The following is a 19751-nucleotide window of genomic DNA, read 5'->3' as shown; positions in this document are numbered from 1 at the left end:
CAAACATTCAGCACAGACAATGGGGATGCTGACATTAAAAAAATAAAAAGAGTGGCGCCTTTCAGGACACTAAAAAAGAAAGTCCACAAATCGGTGAATGAAAAAATTATAGGATCAAATGAAAACTACTTACTAAAAATTGATGTTTAAAAGTACTAAAAACCAACAAAAAATACCAAACACTAACAAACATTCAGCACAGACAATGGGGATGCTGACATAAAAAAAAAAAAAAAAAAAAAAAAAAAAATAATAATAATAATAATAATAATAATAATAATAATAATAATAATAATAATAATAATAATAATAATAATAATAATAATAATAATGCATTTGATTTATAAGGCGTCTTTCAGGACACTAAAAAAAAAGTCCACAAATCGGTGAATGAAAAAATGATAGGATCAAATGAAAACTACTTACTAAAAATGGATGTTTAAAAGTACTAAAAACCAACAAAAAATACCAAACACTAACAAACATTCAGCACAGACAATGGGGATGCTGACATTAAAAAAATAAAAAGAGTGGCGCCTTTCAGGACACTAAAAAAGAAAGTCCACAAATCGGTGAATGAAAAAATTATAGGATCAAATGAAAACTACTTACTAAAAATTGATGTTTAAAAGTACTAAAAACCAACAAAAAATACCAAACACTAACAAACATTCAGCACAGACAATGGGGATGCTGACATAAAAAAAAATAAAAAAAAAATAAATAATAATAATAATAATAATAATAATAATAATAATAATAATAATAATAATAATAATAATAATAATAATAATAATAATAATAATAATAATAATAATAATAATAATGCATTTGATTTATAAGGCGTCTTTCAGGACACTAAAAAAAAAGTCCACAAATCGGTGAATGAAAAAATGATAGGATCAAATGAAAACTACTTACTAAAAATGGATGTTTAAAAGTACTAAAAACCAACAAAAAATACCAAACACTAACAAACATTCAGCACAGACAATGGGGATGCTGACATTAAAAAAATAAAAAGAGTGGCGCCTTTCAGGACACTAAAAAAGAAAGTCCACAAATCGGTGAATGAAAAAATTATAGGATCAAATGAAAACTACTTACTAAAAATTGATGTTTAAAAGTACTAAAAACCAACAAAAAATACCAAACACTAACAAACATTCAGCACAGACAATGGGGATGCTGACATAAAAAAAAAAAAAAAAAAAAAAAAAATAATAATAATAATAACAATAACAATAACAATAATAATAATAATAATAATAATAATAATAATAATAATAATAATAATAATAATAATAATAATAATAATAATAATAATAATAATAATAATAATAATAATAATAATGCATTTGATTTATAAGGCGTCTTTCAGGACACTAAAAAAAAAGTCCACAAATCGGTGAATGAAAAAATGATAGGATCAAATGAAAACTACTTACTAAAAATGGATGTTTAAAAGTACTAAAAACCAACAAAAAATACCAAACACTAACAAACATTCAGCACAGACAATGGGGATGCTGACATTAAAAAAATAAAAAGAGTGGCGCCTTTCAGGACACTAAAAAAGAAAGTCCACAAATCGGTGAATGAAAAAATTATAGGATCAAATGAAAACTACTTACTAAAAATTGATGTTTAAAAGTACTAAAAACCAACAAAAAATACCAAACACTAACAAACATTCAGCACAGACAATGGGGATGCTGACATAAAAAAAAAAAAAAAAAAAAAAAAAAAAATAATAATAATAATAATAATAATAATAATAATAATAATAATAATAATAATAATAATAATAATAATAATAATAATGCATTTGATTTATAAGGCGTCTTTCAGGACACTAAAAAAAAAGTCCACAAATCGGTGAATGAAAAAATGATAGGATCAAATGAAAACTACTTACTAAAAATGGATGTTTAAAAGTACTAAAAACCAACAAAAAATACCAAACACTAACAAACATTCAGCACAGACAATGGGGATGCTGACATTAAAAAAATAAAAAGAGTGGCGCCTTTCAGGACACTAAAAAAGAAAGTCCACAAATCGGTGAATGAAAAAATTATAGGATCAAATGAAAACTACTTACTAAAAATTGATGTTTAAAAGTACTAAAAACCAACAAAAAATACCAAACACTAACAAACATTCAGCACAGACAATGGGGATGCTGACATAAAAAAAAATAAAAAAAAAATAAATAATAATAATAATAATAATAATAATAATAATAATAATAATAATAATAATAATAATAATAATAATAATAATAATAATAATAATAATAATAATAATAATAATAATAATAATAATGCATTTGATTTATAAGGCGTCTTTCAGGACACTAAAAAAAAAGTCCACAAATCGGTGAATGAAAAAATGATAGGATCAAATGAAAACTACTTACTAAAAATGGATGTTTAAAAGTACTAAAAACCAACAAAAAATACCAAACACTAACAAACATTCAGCACAGACAATGGGGATGCTGACATTAAAAAAATAAAAAGAGTGGCGCCTTTCAGGACACTAAAAAAGAAAGTCCACAAATCGGTGAATGAAAAAATTATAGGATCAAATGAAAACTACTTACTAAAAATTGATGTTTAAAAGTACTAAAAACCAACAAAAAATACCAAACACTAACAAACATTCAGCACAGACAATGGGGATGCTGACATAAAAAAAAAAAAAAAAAAAAAAAAAATAATAATAATAATAATAATAATAATAATAATAATAATAATAATAATAATAATAATGCATTTGATTTATAAGGCGTCTTTCAGGACACTAAAAAAAAAGTCCACAAATCGGTGAATGAAAAAATTATAGGATCAAATGAAAACTACTTACTAAAAATGGATGTTTAAAAGTACTAAAAACCAACAAAAAATACCAAACACTAACAAACATTCAGCACAGACAATGGGGATGCTGACATTAAAAAAAAAAAAAAAAAAGTGGCGCCTTTCAGGACACTAAAAAAAAAAGTCCACATATCGGTGAATGAAAAAATTATAGGATCAAATGAAAACTACTTACTAAAAATGGATGTTTAAAAGTACTAAAAACCAACAAAAAATACCAAACACTAACAAACATTCAGCACAGACAATGGGGATGCTGACATAAAAAAAAAAAAAAAAAAAAAAAAAAAAAAAAAAATAATAATAATAATAATAATAATAATAATAATAATAATAATAATAATAATAATAATAATAATAATAATAATAATAATAATAATAATAATGCATTTGATTTATAAGGCGTCTTTCAGGACACTAAAAAAAAAGTCCACAAATCGGTGAATGAAAAAATGATAGGATCAAATGAAAACTACTTACTAAAAATGGATGTTTAAAAGTACTAAAAACCAACAAAAAATACCAAACACTAACAAACATTCAGCACAGACAATGGGGATGCTGACATAAAAAAAAAAAAAAAAAAAGTGGCGCCTTTCAGGACACTAAAAAAAAAAGTCCACATATCGGTGAATGAAAAAATTATAGGATCAAATGAAAACTATTTACTAAAAATGGATGTTTAAAAGTACTAAAAACCAACAAAAAATACCAAACACTAACAAACATTCAGCACAGACAATGGGGATGCTGACATAAAAAAAAATAATAATAATAATAATAATAATAATAATAATAATAATAATAATAATAATAATAATAATAATAATAATAATAATAATAATAATAATAATAATAATAATAATAATAATAATAATAATAATAATAATGCATTTGATTTATAAGGCGTCTTTCAGGACACTAAAAAAAAAGTCCACAAATCGGTGAATGAAAAAATGATAGGATCAAATGAAAACTACTTACTAAAAATGGATGTTTAAAAGTACTAAAAACCAACAAAAAATACCAAACACTAACAAACATTCAGCACAGACAATGGGGATGCTGACATAAAAAAAAAAAAAAAAAAGTGGCGCCTTTCAGGACACTAAAAAAAAAAGTCCACATATCGGTGAATGAAAAAATTATAGGATCAAATGAAAACTATTTACTAAAAATGGATGTTTAAAAGTACTAAAAACCAACAAAAAATACCAAACACTAACAAACATTCAGCACAGACAATGGGGATGCTGACATAAAAAAAAAAAAAAAAAAAAAAAAAAAAAATAATAATAATAATAATAATAATAATAATAATAATAATAATAATAATAATAATAATAATAATAATAATAATAATGCATTTGATTTATAAGGCGTCTTTCAGGACACTAAAAAAAAAGTCCACAAATCGGTGAATGAAAAAATGATAGGATCAAATGAAAACTACTTACTAAAAATGGATGTTTAAAAGTACTAAAAACCAACAAAAAATACCAAACACTAACAAACATTCAGCACAGACAATGGGGATGCTGACATTAAAAAAAAAAAAAAAAAAGTGGCGCCTTTCAGGACACTAAAAAAAAAAGTCCACATATCGGTGAATGAAAAAATTATAGGATCAAATGAAAACTACTTACTAAAAATGGATGTTTAAAAGTACTAAAAACCAACAAAAAATACCAAACACTAACAAACATTCAGCACAGACAATGGGGATGCTGACAAAAAAAAAAAAAAAAAAAAATAATAATAATAATAATAATAATAATAATAATAATAATAATAATAATAATAATAATAATAATAATAATAATAATAATAATAATAATAATAATAATAATAATAATAATAATAATAATAATGCATTTGATTTATAAGGCGTCTTTCAGGACACTAAAAAAAAAGTCCACAAATCGGTGAATGAAAAAATGATAGGATCAAATGAAAACTACTTACTAAAAATGGATGTTTAAAAGTACTAAAAACCAACAAAAAATACCAAACACTAACAAACATTCAGCACAGACAATGGGGATGCTGACATTAAAAAAATAAAAAGAGTGGCGCCTTTCAGGACACTAAAAAAGAAAGTCCACAAATCGGTGAATGAAAAAATTATAGGATCAAATGAAAACTACTTACTAAAAATTGATGTTTAAAAGTACTAAAAACCAACAAAAAATACCAAACACTAACAAACATTCAGCACAGACAATGGGGATGCTGACATAAAAAAAAATAATAATAATAATAATAATAATAATAATAATAATAATAATAATAATAATAATAATAATAATAATAATAATAATAATAATAATAATAATAATAATAATAATAATAATAATAATAATAATAATAATGCATTTGATTTATAAGGCGTCTTTCAGGACACTAAAAAAAAAGTCCACAAATCGGTGAATGAAAAAATGATAGGATCAAATGAAAACTACCTACTAAAAATGGATGTTTAAAAGTACTAAAAACCAACAAAAAATACCAAACACTAACAAACATTCAGCACAGACAATGGGGATGCTGACATTAAAAAAATAAAAAGAGTGGCGCCTTTCAGGACACTAAAAAAGAAAGTCCACAAATCGGTGAATGAAAAAATTATAGGATCAAATGAAAACTACTTACTAAAAATGGATGTTTAAAAGTACTAAAAACCAACAAAAAATACCAAACACTAACAAACATTCAGCACAGACAATGGGGATGCTGACATAAAAAAATAAATAAAAATAAATAAATAATAATAATAATGCATTTGATTTATAAGGCGTCTTTCAGGACACTAAAAAAAAGTCCACAAATCGGTGAATGAAAAAATTATAGGATCAAATGAAAACTACTTACTAAAAATGGATGTTTAAAAGTACTAAAAACCAACAAAAAATACCAAACACTAACAAACATTCAGCACAGACAATGGGGATGCTGACATAAAAAAAAAAAGGAAAAAAAAAAAAATAATAATAATAATAATAATAATGCATTTGATTTATAAGGCGTCTTTCAGGACACTAAAAAAAAAGTCCACAAATCGGTGAATGAAAAAATTATAGGATCAAATGAAAACTACTTACTAAAAATGGATGTTTAAAAGTACTAAAAACCAACAAAAAATACCAAACACTAACAAACATTCAGCACAGACAATGGGGATGCTGACATAAAAAAAAAAAAAGAGTGGCGCCTTTCAGGACACTACAAAAAAAAGTCCACAAATCGGTGAATGAAAAAATTATAGGATCAAATGAAAACTACTTACTAAAAATGGATGTTTAAAAGTACTAAAAACCAACAAAAAATACCAAACACTAACAAACATTCAGCACAGACAATGGGGATGCTGACATATATATATATAAAAAAAAAAAAGAGTAAAAAAAAGAGTAAAAAAAAAAAAAAAAAAAAAAAATTAAACTATTTTATTTTTATTTATTTTTTTGATCCGGGGCTAGGAGAAAAACATCCGGGGCTAAGGCCCCGGAAGCCCAGGGCTAACGACGCCACTGGGTCAGACCTCCAACACCATCACCCTGAGCATCGGGTCCCCCCAGGGCTGTGTTCTGAGCCCCCTGCTGTACTCACTATACACACATGACTGTGTGGCCAAGTTCAGCTCCAACTCCATAGTGAAGTTTGCGGACGACACAGTGGTGGTGGGGCTGATCTCGGACAATGACGAGAAGGCCTACCGGGAGGAGGTTGAGGTACTGGAACGCTGGTGCCAGGACAACAGCCTGCTCCTGAACATTGGTAAAATCGTGGATTTTAGGAGGAGACAGCAGGAGACACACACACCACTGAGGATAAACGGGGCTACCGTGGACAGGGTGAGCAGCTTCAAGTACCTGGGGGTCCACATCTCAGAGGACCTGACATGGACAACACACATAGACTCAGTCTTAAAAAAAGCTAAGCAGCGCCTCTGCCACCTGAGACAGTTAAGGAAGTTCAGAGTATCTGGGAAGATACTCCAGTCCTTCTACTCCGGAGCTGTAGAGAGCATCTTGACTGGAAACATCACTGCCTGGTATGACAACAGCACGGCACAGGACAAGAAGGCCCTACAGAGAGTGGTGCGCTCAGCCGAGCGTACCACGGGTATTGCACTACCAACCCTGCAGGTCCTATACAACAAGAGGTGCAAATCCAGAGCCTGCAGGATAATGAAAGACCCTCACCACCCCAACAACAGCCTGTTCATGCTGCTGCGGTCAGGCAAACGCCTGCGAGCACCAGTAATGAGGACAGAGAGACTTAGGCTGAGGTTAGACTAGTGTATTCCTGGCGTTTTTTTATACGTTTTTGACGACGTATCATGTCCTATCTACACAGAAACGCGTTTTTTGGCGTTTTTTTGTGGATACGGCTGAAACGCAAAATTGTGTTTGCGTTTGGAGATACGCAAAAAAAACGCCAGGAATACAGCGTGTAGTCAGCACGGAGCAGTTGTTGCGAAAACGCCCATGCGCAGTAGATACCATCTGCGTGCCCTTCCTGTGTACAGTGTGTGTGTGTTTGGGACAGAGGCAGAGCTCCGTGTCCCAAATAGCTTCAGCTACCATGTGTTGTCAAGTTATTGTTATAAGGACCCCAGTCCAAGCTACAACAGTCTGCATTCCCTTAACAATTGTTTGTATTGAGCCGTATTGTATTGTACCCATATGCAATATGGTAAATAAAGTTTACATCCATTCATTCTGCTAGCATTACCGATTGCATGAGCTGGCTAACGTGAGCTATCAGGATTCAGACCCTGTTAGCTCAGAGTTCCTCTTTCAACTTAACAAGCATTAAACAAAATGGCCCAGTCATCTATTCACCTTTGTTTAATACACACAGCGTTGTCTCTAATGTTATCTAACTACTGATAGCTCGCGATATCATCAGTTTCGTGCTGGCTAAGTAGCGTGAGCTAACGTTAGCTTCTAGCCACAATGCTAGCTTCTAGCCCTAACAATGCTACCGATCGTTTTTAGACTAAAACTATCCGCTCTTGGTGGTCACTTGTGTTGATGTTAGTTTTGTTTCATCAACAAATGACAAGCAGAACACACAGTGAATGTATCCGTTTTGTTTATTGCACTTTTATTAGGCTTTGCTGGAAAATTATTGCTGCATTGAGTAAACAAGATGGTGGCGCGGCATAGGCTGCCTTATTGACATTTTCTGGTGGAGCTTCCACCAGGAAGTGTATTGGCACATTCGTTCTGATTGGTTGAAATTGCCTTCATGTTTGCCACCTACTGCCACCTACTGCTTTGGCAGTGTACTACATCAGTGTGCTTGGCTGACAAAAACGAAAAAAAAACGAAAGTGTGACTCGAGGCGCATGACGTCGCGGCGATACGCGGCGATGCGTATAAGAAAACAATACGAAGATGATACGAAAGGTGTAACCTCAGCCTAAGTCTATCTTATATTGTATTCGTTGTTGTATTGCGAATCGTCCTCATGTGGGCCCTTAAATTTTAAGAGGTTAATGTTTTTTTTTGTAGCCAAGAGTAAAGACCATAACCCTATCAAAACAGCAGTCAAAGTGTATATTTTCATTTTTAGTCAAGTTCAAGGTCAAATATGTATTCATAATTCAAATCGATTATCATTTATTACTGTATCTACAAATCCTTCTGTTTAATCATCTTACCTTTATTCATTTGCTTAGATCTTTTGGACACTTGATCTCAAGAAGGTTATGAATGAGCTCAGTGAGCCAAATCAAAAGAACCTCAATGTTTTCATGGTGTTATTCACCGGCACAGATGCAAAAATAAATCATAATTTATATTCTCCTTTTTTTCATTACAATTTACTCAAGCCTATAACAGACACAATATTTCTGACACTGGAAATACATACCCCCAGCCGGTCCCTAGATGTTCCTAGAGTTTCAAGTTTCAAGTTTCAAGTTTCTTTAATAGTTGTTGTTACAAAGGATCAGATTAAACCGAATATATATATTTATTTATTGATATATATTGCATAGTATTTGTATATCGTTTGATATCCCTTGTATATTCCTTGTACATATACACGGAATATCCCTTTAGCCCAGACCATAATAGTTCATTCTCCTATTGGACAGCGGTCCACCGGCGCCAGGGACCGGCCTCCGGAGTCAGGTTCAAAGTCACCGTCAAGACGTGTCTGGACATGCCCGGCCTTGCCCAGGGATACGCGACAGAAATGAGATTGGTACTAGTTTGTTCACTGTGCGTATAAATACGCCGCAGGTGAATATAGAAGCCCCTTAGCCTTCTTAGCCTTAGTATGTTACCCAATAAGTTGAAGCCTCACCCACGATACAACGTGCGGTGAAGTATGGCCTGTTTGGCCCCAGAATAGAGCATTGAGACCGCGTGCGAATTAATAACTGAATTGTCAGAGTTTGGCGCTATACCGTCGAGTGCGACATATTTCTATTAAGTCATTAATAGTCTATTTGTGTATAGTGTATCGTGCGGTTAAAGTTCTACAGTGACCAGCATCTCCAACGCTTCCTCGTATTAGCTAGAGTTCTTATCCAGGCTGGGCTGACCACATGGCGCTTTCACCCGAGGAGACCTAGACGAGAGCCGTATGGACATGTACTTAAGCATTACATCACGCGCAGGAGTGGTTTGTGACCAATAAACCATGCCTAGGGGTGGTCGTTAGGCCCGAGGCGCAGCCGAGGGTCGTTAGACCCCCCTAGGCATGGTTTATTGGTCACAAATCACGACTGCGCGTGATGTAAAGCTTTTATACAACTGCCAGATTCATCCAACCTTATTTCTATACAATAAACACACATTAATCGAAGATTTATTGAAAAAACCATCCGCCAGAAAAAGTAGTTCCCACAACTACAAAAAAGACAAGTTGCCTCCATGTGGAAGCAGCTTGAAGTGCATCCAACCAAACTAACACATCCAACTGTGTATTATTGGAATGATTGAGAGAAGTTGCCTCATGTGGAAGCAGCTTGAAGTGCATCCAACCAACTAACACATCCAACTGTGTATTATTGGAATGATTGATTGAACATTTTATTACCAGATGCAGAATGGGTACAATACAGTACGGCTCAATACACACAATTGTTAAGGGAATGCAGACCTACTTTCCATAGAACTTCATTCTTAGATGCTTCTATATAAAGTAGGTAAAACAAATTAAAACATTTTCTTTGCCCTATAGGAAAAAAACGTTTTCTTCGCCCTATTTTTTTATTTATTTCTTTTAGCCTAAACTTAACCAGTTGGAAACCAGGGGTACAGTAATAAAATTAGCAATCAACCAATCAATCAATTCAATAGACCATGCTCACTTAAAACAGCGCTGCTTCTCTCTCAGTCTGACTCCCCCGCTGTTGCAGACAGGAGTGTGTGTGTGTGTGTGTGTGTGTGTGCGTGTGTGTGTGTGTGTGTGTGTGTGTGTGTGTGTGTGTGTGTGTCACAGTGTGTGTGTGTGTGTGCGTGCGTGTGTGTGTGTGTGTGTGTGTGTATGTGTGTGTGTGTGTTTGTGGGTACGCCAGCGTCGGACAGTGTGAGAGAGAACGCTGCAGTCAGTAGAAAGTAGGAAGGAAGAAATTTAAATCAATCAATTAATCTATCAATCAAACCGCGATTTTTCTTTTGTTCTAGATTGACTCAAGACCCATCAATTACATCATCCAACATTGTTTAAAGGACTAACACATTCCCCTTGACAGAATCGCTTCATATTTAGTCGTTATGGTGCTTTCAACATAACCATTTGTTGTCCGCGATCTTGTTTTCTCCCGGAGTGAGCCGGGGAGTGTTATGTGATTCGGTTGTGGGCGGGTCCTGAGCCCAGGACCGTGGATTGTTGCCAATAAAGACGTGTGAATGGCCAATCAGAATCGAGAAGTTTGCATGCCGTTGTATAAACTGGATTAATCTACCCGACGACTACATAGCCCTTTGCGGCTGGAATATATTTGCTTTGGTCCTGTGATTTATGGAGCGGATAATCGCCGACGCCTGCACGTGTTGGATTTACCCCGCGAGGAGTCAAGTCGAGTCGGCGCCTCAGAGAGCCTGAGGCCGACTAGCTTTCTTCACTGTGGAGCTACAGTCTACGGAGAACAGCTGTATTCGTCTGTGGATCAAGAGGCTATTGCACCGGCTCCTGTACCTGGAGTCTCCTTAGTCATCGTTGACCAGACGTTCTACTACCGACAGATCTTCTACCCCTGCTGGCTTACAACCAGGGGGAACCCCTTCCAGTATCTCCCGCTATATTACTAGTGTACCATAGATATAATTCCCTAAGATTCAGGTTGTATAATTACCTCCTGCGTAACCAGAGAATGGACATTCATTGCTGATTTGCCTACGCACATTCCTTTGCCTTACAAGTGCATTCAAAGAATAATGTAAAGTATCCTATGTACCTTTTGCTCCATTAAATACTTGATTATACCTTTGTTTGGAACCGATTTCATTGTGGGAAGTGTTCATCATATTCATATATCGTGTACTGTATGGCCAGTAATTAAAGTACATAAAGCGGTAGTGGTTTAATGATACCATACTTATCAATACAGTCAGGGAATTGTACCCCTCAGTTACAATTGGTCCTTCGAGCCGGAGGGTAACTAGTGTAATATTAATATAGCGGTATTAATATTGACATGGCCTATGATGAACACTCCACAAAACGGTTCTCCTAAAGTAGATCGCCCGCAGCGTAGACGGCAGACACCTCAGTACTTAGAGGATTACGTTGCCAATATACTACCTAGCCTTCTACAGACGGTAAACGCGGAAAAAGTAGATAGTAAAATTATGTCCGACCCTATCGCCCAGGCTACCCCGCCAATAGAGGCCCTAGTGGGTTCTAACGTAACTGACCAAGCTCACGGTAGGGACCAGGAGGGACCTGACACGACTTTACCCCCCGCCAAGACCGAAGAAGTAGTCCCCGGAGAGCTCCAGGATAAAGACAGCTCTCCAGGGACGGAACTCTACCCGCTACAAGAAGAGGAGAGCACCCCGGAGATGGATCTCCAGGACTCGCCACAGGAGAACAGATCTCCAACGAGTACTGCCAGGAGCAGATCACCTCAACCAGCGTCTTCCCCCAGCGAGGCGGACAAGATGCTGGCACAGGCATTCCTCGCCAGCCTAGCAGCCTCAACAGAGCGCGATCGACTCCAAGCACAGACGCTTAGTGAGCGCGAACATTCTTCCATGGAAAGAGAACGCCTTCAAGCGCAGCAACGGAGCGACGAAGATCGTATACGTCTAAAGATTAGACGCCTTCAGGCGGAAGAGAATATGGTAAGAGACCGGGCCGAAGCCCAGCGCGCCGCTGCCGGTGCCCAAAGAGAAGCGGAGCGCGACCTCGCTCTCACCAAGCGCGAAGCCGAGCGCGACCGATTACAAGCGCAGATAATGGAGCAGCTGATCGCCAGGGCAACACCCCCTCCCTCCGCACGGGGTTCCAGGGCCTCGTCAAGACACGGGTCAAGGGCACCCTCCCCTACCCGATCAAGCGACCCTGAGCCCGACCACCAGAGAGAGCCTATACCCCCCTCCGAACTCCTTCCACGACCGGTCCACGCGAGGACCAGCTACAAGGAAGAAACGGTCTACACCGCGGAGAGGCTAAATAGACGACTACAGGATCTAGAGGACCTGCCAGAGGCAGAAGAAGAGGGAGAGGAGGAGAGTCAAGCCCGACAGCAGCACAGTACTCCACAGGACCAGGAGGTCCAGTACAGCCCAGGCTCTACCCCCGCGGCTCTGCGCTACAGACCCCCGACTCAATTCACGGGTGAGCTTGACGCACGACCAGCCCAGAGGAATAGCACCTGGATACGCGGGCCATGGTACCCAGCAGGTACCAGCCCACCAAGAGGCGTAAGAGGAGACTCGCCTAGGAGGCCTCTCTTCCAACGCTCACCGATGTGCCAGCCATCCATGGCATCATACATTGGCACACCGACGTTTCCGGACTTCACCCACGAGAACAGAGCACAGTACACGGAGCTACGAATGTGCTTAGAGACAATGATGTCCGATGTAGCTGATGAACCGTACAAGTATGCTATCCTACTGAAGCACCTCAAGGTGCCCCGAGCGCACAATATAGCGCTGGCCTATGCCACCTCTACTACCCCATACACAGCGGCTCTAGCAGCACTCGACCAAAGATATGGACGCATATGGGACTACGTAATACAAGAGATAAGGCATATTGACCGCCTACCCCCAGCCACAGACAATCGCTCACTAGATGACCTGTCTATCAAGGTACAATCCCTGGTAGGGATGCTGGGGGCGCAAAGAGAAAAGGGTATGCACGAACTGTACGTGAACTCTAATGTCGAGAGGATTTTAGAGAAGCTTCCGCCCGCCCGACAAGAGCGCTTCAGGCGGCAAAGAGACCACCGTGATCCTAACGGTCCCGAGCCATCCCTCCTAGACCTAGCCGACTTCCTGGCGAGAGAAGTCAACAGCCTACGGTTGGATACGTTCATGCGGAGCACCCCAAGCTCCAGAGAGGGACCTAGGAGAGCAAACGATGGCCGAAGATTGGTGACCGTCATGCACCAATCAGAATCAGTACCGAGCAGCAAGAACCACAGTACCCCCTCGATGAAAGAGAAGTGGAAGATGGTGTGCCCGTACTGCGAAAAAGAACACTGGTTGTCACAATGTGACACGTTCAAGAAGATGACCGCCGACGAGGTGGGTCAATGGATAAAGTCCAACCGACGCTGTTACCGATGTGCGCGCAGTCACATGGCAGCCGACTGCCGCTTAAAGAAGAGGTGTAGTCGGTGTGACGGAGCCCACCTAGATGTCCTACACGACAGTAACAGAAGAAAGCCTGCACCCTCAAGCAGCACAAAGGCAAGTGTCATGTACATTGACCCCGCCAGCAGCGGGGGCGCCCGAGTGCTCTTAAAGGTGGTCCGCGTAACACTGAGTTACCAAGACAAGGTCATGGACACTTACGCCGTCCTTGACGACGGGTCAGAGAAGACCCTTCTCCTCGCATCCGCTGCGGCCCAGCTGGGGCTGCGGGGGAGCGAAAACCAGATGACGATTCGGACAATAAGAAGAGATCTAAAGACGATAAAGGGCGAGAATGTCTCCTTCACTATCGCAGCAAGCGGGCAGCCAGAGAGACGGTATAGGATTACTAATGCTTTCACCAGCCAAGAAATAGGCCTGTCGCAGTACACCTACCCCATCGCCAAGCTGATGGATAAATATGTGCACCTGCGTCAACTACCTATACCGCTCATAGACGGTGCCACCCCGACCCTGCTGATAGGCTCCGACCATGCAGACCTCATAGTCCCGATAGACCGGGTCCACACAGGGCCCAGAGGCTGTCCTGCAGCAGTCGAGACCCGCCTAGGATGGACATTACAAGGCCCCCTCGCTAAGTCTCTTAACCGAACAGCAGCCACTAGCTGCCTCCACTCCAGAGTGACAGAAGAAGACACCACCCTCCTACAGCATGTCGAGAGGCTATGGACACTAGAGACAATGCCCTTTAAGAACGAAAAGAAAGACATTCGTTCCAAGGAAGACATTTACGCCATAGCACTCCTCGAGCAAGGGACAAAGAGAGTCAAAGTCAACGGAGTGATGAGATACGCAACTCCACTTTTGAGGCGAGAGGGTATGCCTACCTTCCACGCCCCAAAAGAAGCGACGGAGCGGTATCTATTGAACACAGAGCGGCGCCTAGCCAGAGACCCCGCTCAAGAGACTGTGTACCGCGCTGAGATTAACAAGCTAATCACAGCGGGACACATAAAGAAAATTGACATTAAAGAGGCCGATCAGACGACCGAATCATGGTACGTGCCGCACCACAAAGTCCACCACAACGGCAAGGATCGTATTGTGTTCAACTGCAGCTACCAGATCGGATCACAAAATCTGAATAAAGAGCTCTTGCCCGGCCCAACACTCGGCCCCTCTCTACTAGGCGTGTTACTACGTTTCCGCCAGGACAAGGTGGCCATCAGCGGCGACATCAAAGGGATGTTCCTGCAGATGAGACTAGTGGAGGAGGACAAGCCCCTGCTGCGGTTCCTATGGAGAGAGAGGATCGGGGATGAGCAACCAGCCATCTATCAATGGGAAGTCCTCCCTTTCGGAACCACATGCAGCCCATGCTGTGCTACGTTTGCACTGCAAAAACACGTCGCAGAGGACCCAGCAGCTGATGAAGAGGTCCGACAAAGTGTAGGAAATAGTTTCTACGTGGACAACTGTCTGCAAAGCGTCTCGACGCCAGAAGAAGCCGAGGCCCTTCTACTCAAGCTCCGCGCCTCCCTGATCAAAGGCGGCTTTGATCTCAGGCAGTGGGCCAGCAGCGACCCGCAAGTATTGCGCAGCCTCTCCCCTGAGGACAAGGCAGCAAGCAGCGAGACCTGGATGGCGACCATCCCAGGAGAAGCCCAAGAAATGACATTAGGACTAGTCTGGCGCTTCAAAACAGACTCGCTCCATTATAAACACACACCCCTGACCAAGGAGCAGGGAAGGTCGACTGCACTACCGACCACCAGACGGAGTGTATACAGAACACTCGCCAGACAATATGACCCGTTGGGATGTATTCTACCTTACACCACCAGGGCAAAGATGATTGTAAGAGCGTTATGGGACAAGGACCAGGGCTGGGACGACCCCATACCCGAACACCTTGCATCCACATGGAGAGAGTGGGAGACGGAACTCAGCTCACTCCCAGGTGTCAACATACGCCGCAGCTACTTCCCACCCACAGTGAGGCCGGAGACGTGCCAGATGGACCTGCACGTCTTCAGCGACGCCTCCGAAGTAGCCTACGGTTCGGTGGCCTACTTGCGTGCCCGAGAGGAGGGAGGAGAAATACATACTGCCTTCATCCTGGCCCGCTCAAGAATAGCCCCACGAAAGCAACAATCTATCCCGCGTCTAGAGCTCTGCGCAGCCCTAGCAGGAGCGCAACTCGCCACGTTAATCCAACGTGAACTCACCATTCCGGTGCAAAGAACAATCTTGTGGTCAGACTCCACGACAGTACTCACATGGATCCGGTCTGATTCGTGCAGATACAAGGTCTTCGTGGGAGTCAGAGTCACAGAGATTCAAGATTTAACAGAAGTAGCAAGCTGGAGGTATGTGGACACAAAACACAACCCAGCTGACGTCATCACCCGGGGAATGTCCCTGGATGACCTCACCCGTCACAACCTATACAGTGACGGGCCAGAGTTCCTCAAGCTCCCGGAAGAAGAGTGGCCTACACCCACCCCACGGGAAGCGAGTAAAGAGGAGGCAGAAAACAAGAAATCTATGTTCTGTGGATTGAACACACTCGTCTCCACAGACCCCGACATAGACGATTGCCTCACCCTAGAGAGTGCGCAGCTAAAGACATTCCTGTGGCACCACCCAGAGGTTCAGCTCACTACTGACATTACTGCAGCTGACTACGAAGAAGCGGAACTTCTTCTACTACAACGAGCCCAGAGAGACTCGTTCCCCGATGAGCTAGACTGTCTACAGGGAGCAAAGCCCGTCCCATCAGACAGCAGACTGCTCCACCTAGCCCCCGAGAGCGACGCCCATGGTCTCATCAGAGTGGGTGGTCGTCTGCGGAGAGCTCCAGACTTACCGGATGACGTCAAGTACCCGATAGTCTTAAACAGCCGACACAAGGTCACAGAGCTGATCATAAAGAAATACGACGAGGATGTGCATCACGCCGGGGCAGAGAGAGTCTTCGCGGAGATCAGACGTCGTTATTGGATACTGCAAGGGAGAGAAGCAGTGCGGCGCTTCCAGCGAACCTGTCTAGACTGTCGTAAGTGGCGAGCGCAGCCCAGTATACCCCGGATGGCTGACCTACCTCCCTGTCGCCTCCGACTCGGCGACAAGCCTTTTCACTCCACCGGTATGGACTGTTTCGGCCCGCTGTATATAAAGAAAGGAAGAGGAACCGAGAAGCGGTGGGGTATTGTATTCAAATGCATGACCACCCGAGCGATGCATATAGAACTCCTTCCAACCATGAGCACAGACTCATTCCTTATGGCCTTCCGAAGATTCACATCGCGGAAAGGCAAACCGTCTATATTATTGTCTGATCACGGGACAAACTTCAAAGGCGGAGAAAGAGAGCTGAGAGAGAGCTTCCAAGCTATGGGCCCAGAACTTAAGACCCACCTCGCTCCATCCCAGATTGACTTCCAGTTTAACCCCCCGAATGCACCTCACTTCGGTGGAACTTGGGAACGAGAAGTACGTTCAATAAAGACAGCCCTGTACGCCGTGCTTGGGGCCCAGACCGTGGCGGAAGAAGTCCTAATGACAGTCCTCACGGAGATCGAGGGAGTATTGAACTCAAAGCCCCTCGGTTACGTCTCAAGTGATGTAGCAGATGTCGACCCAGTCACCCCCAACACACTCTTGATGGTGCGGCTGGACCCCGCGCTACCACAGACAATGTACAGGCCTGAAGAAGCGAACGGCCGAAGAATGTGGAGGTACAGTCAAGTATTGGCTGACAAGTTTTGGAACAGCTTCCTACTCCACTATCTACCGTCTCTACAGACCCGCCAGAAATGGGTGAAAGAGAGAGACAATTTGACAGAAGGAACAGTCGTCATGATTATCGACCAGTCACTACCCCGAGCTATGTGGCCGGCTGGCCGCGTAAGCAAAGTGATCACCGGTGCCGACGGAAAGGTCCGAGCAGCCGAAGTGCTCGTCCAAGGGCGGATCTACACCCGACCCGTGGCGAGGCTAATAGAACTGCCAAGGCTCCCCGATACCATCGATGACGACCATGACCCCATGACTTTGTGAACTGACAGGCCCCTCACAACAGACATTGAGTAGTGGACAGTGCGGTTAATCTGTCTCTGCTTAGCTAATTAGGTGGGACTAATTAGGGGGCGGCTGTTACAAAGGATCAGATTAAACCGAATATATATATTTATTTATTGATATATATTGCATAGTATTTGTATATCGTTTGATATCCCTTGTATATTCCTTGTACATATACATGGAATATCCCTTTAGCCCAGACCATAATAGTTCATTCTCCTATTGGACAGCGGTCCACCGGCGCCAGGGACCGGCCTCCGGAGTCAGGTTCAAAGTCACCATCAAGACGTGTCTGGACATGCCCGGCCTTGCCCAGGGATACGCGACAGAAATGAGATTGGTGCTAGTTTGTTCACCGTGCGTATAAATACGGCGCAGGTGAATATAGAAGCCCCTTAGCCTTCTTAGCCTTAGTATGTTACCCAATAAGTTGAAACCTCACCCACGATACAACGTGCGGTGAAGTATGGCCTGTTTGGCCCCAGAATAGAGCATTGAGACCGCGTGCGAATTAATAACTGAATTGTCAGAGTTTGGCGCTATACCGTCGAGTGCGACATATTTCTATTAAGTCATTAATAGTCTATTTGTGTATAGTGTATCGTGCGGTTAAAGTTCTACAGTGACCAGCATCTCCAACGCTTCCTCGTATTAGCTAGAGTTCTTATCCAGGCTGGGCTGACCACATGGCGCTTTCACCCGAGGAGACCTAGACGAGAGCCGTATGGACATGTACACTGGATTAATCTACCCGACGACTACATAGCCCTTTGCGGCTGGAATATATTTGCTTTGGTCCTGTGATTTATGAAGCGGATAATCGCCGACGCCTGCACGTGTTGGATTTACCCCGCGAGGAGTCAAGTCGAGTCGGCGCCTCAGAGAGCCTGAGGCCGACTAGCTTTCTTCACTGTGGAGCTACAGTCTACGGAGAACAGCTGTATTCGTCTGTGGATCAAGAGGCTATTGCACCGGCTCCTGTACCTGGAGTCTCCTTAGTCATCGTTGACCAGACGTTCTACTACCGACAGATCTTCTACCCCTGCTGGCTTACAACCAGGGGGAACCCCTTCCAGTATCTCCCGCTATATTACTAGTGTACCATAGATATAATTCCCTAAGATTCAGGTTGTATAATTACCTCCTGCGTAACCAGAGAATGGACATTCATTGCTGATTTGCCTACGCACATTCCTTTGCCTTACAAGTGCATTCAAAGAATAATGTAAAGTATCCTATGTACCTTTTGCTCCATTAAATACTTGATTATACCTTTGTTTGGAACCGATTTCATTGTGGGAAGTGTTCATCATATTCATATATCGTGTACTGTATGGCCAGTAATTAAAGTACATAAAGCGGTAGTGGTTTAATGATACCATACTTATCAATACAGTCAGGGAATTGTACCCCTCAGTTACAGTTGTCATACAGAAGTACAGAATACTTTTATACAAAATGCTTCTTACTGTTGCGCTCCAGAGACTGTGCAAGACAAGATAAGTATGAAATAAAATAACATAGTAAAATTAGAAGTAAAAAAAATGAGGTCACAGTGTTCAGTTTAGACATATGTACAATGTTCGATGCAGAATAGACGTAGTTACCATACAATATACAATACTGTGCAGTGTACTAATATACAATACTATATAGTGCAAGGCAGAAATGGAGAAATGGGACGAGGTGCAATTTAGGTACAATTCACAGTAGGTGTACGAGTTGTAGTGCAAATCCTTTATCAATAAATATAAAGTGTAAGTGTGTTTGTGTGATCTAAAGTGTGGAGAGTGGGTGCTGCAGTGTGTTGTTTGTTTGAGTGAGTGTGTGCGTGTGGGTGTGTGTGCTGTGTGCATTTGATGGTTGTTGCATAGTGATTATTGTTCGTTTAGCAGCCTGATGGCCTGGGGATAGAAGCTTCTTCTGAGTCTTTCTGTGCTCGCCTTAAGACTCCGGTATCGCTTGCCTGACCGCAGCAGTTCAAAGA

The sequence above is a fragment of the Notolepis coatsorum genome (genome assembly GCF_963971535.1).
Source record: "Notolepis coatsorum genome assembly, chromosome: 17".
Taxonomy (NCBI): domain Eukaryota; kingdom Metazoa; phylum Chordata; class Actinopteri; order Aulopiformes; family Paralepididae; genus Notolepis; species Notolepis coatsorum.
This window is presented reverse-complemented; position numbering follows the sequence as displayed.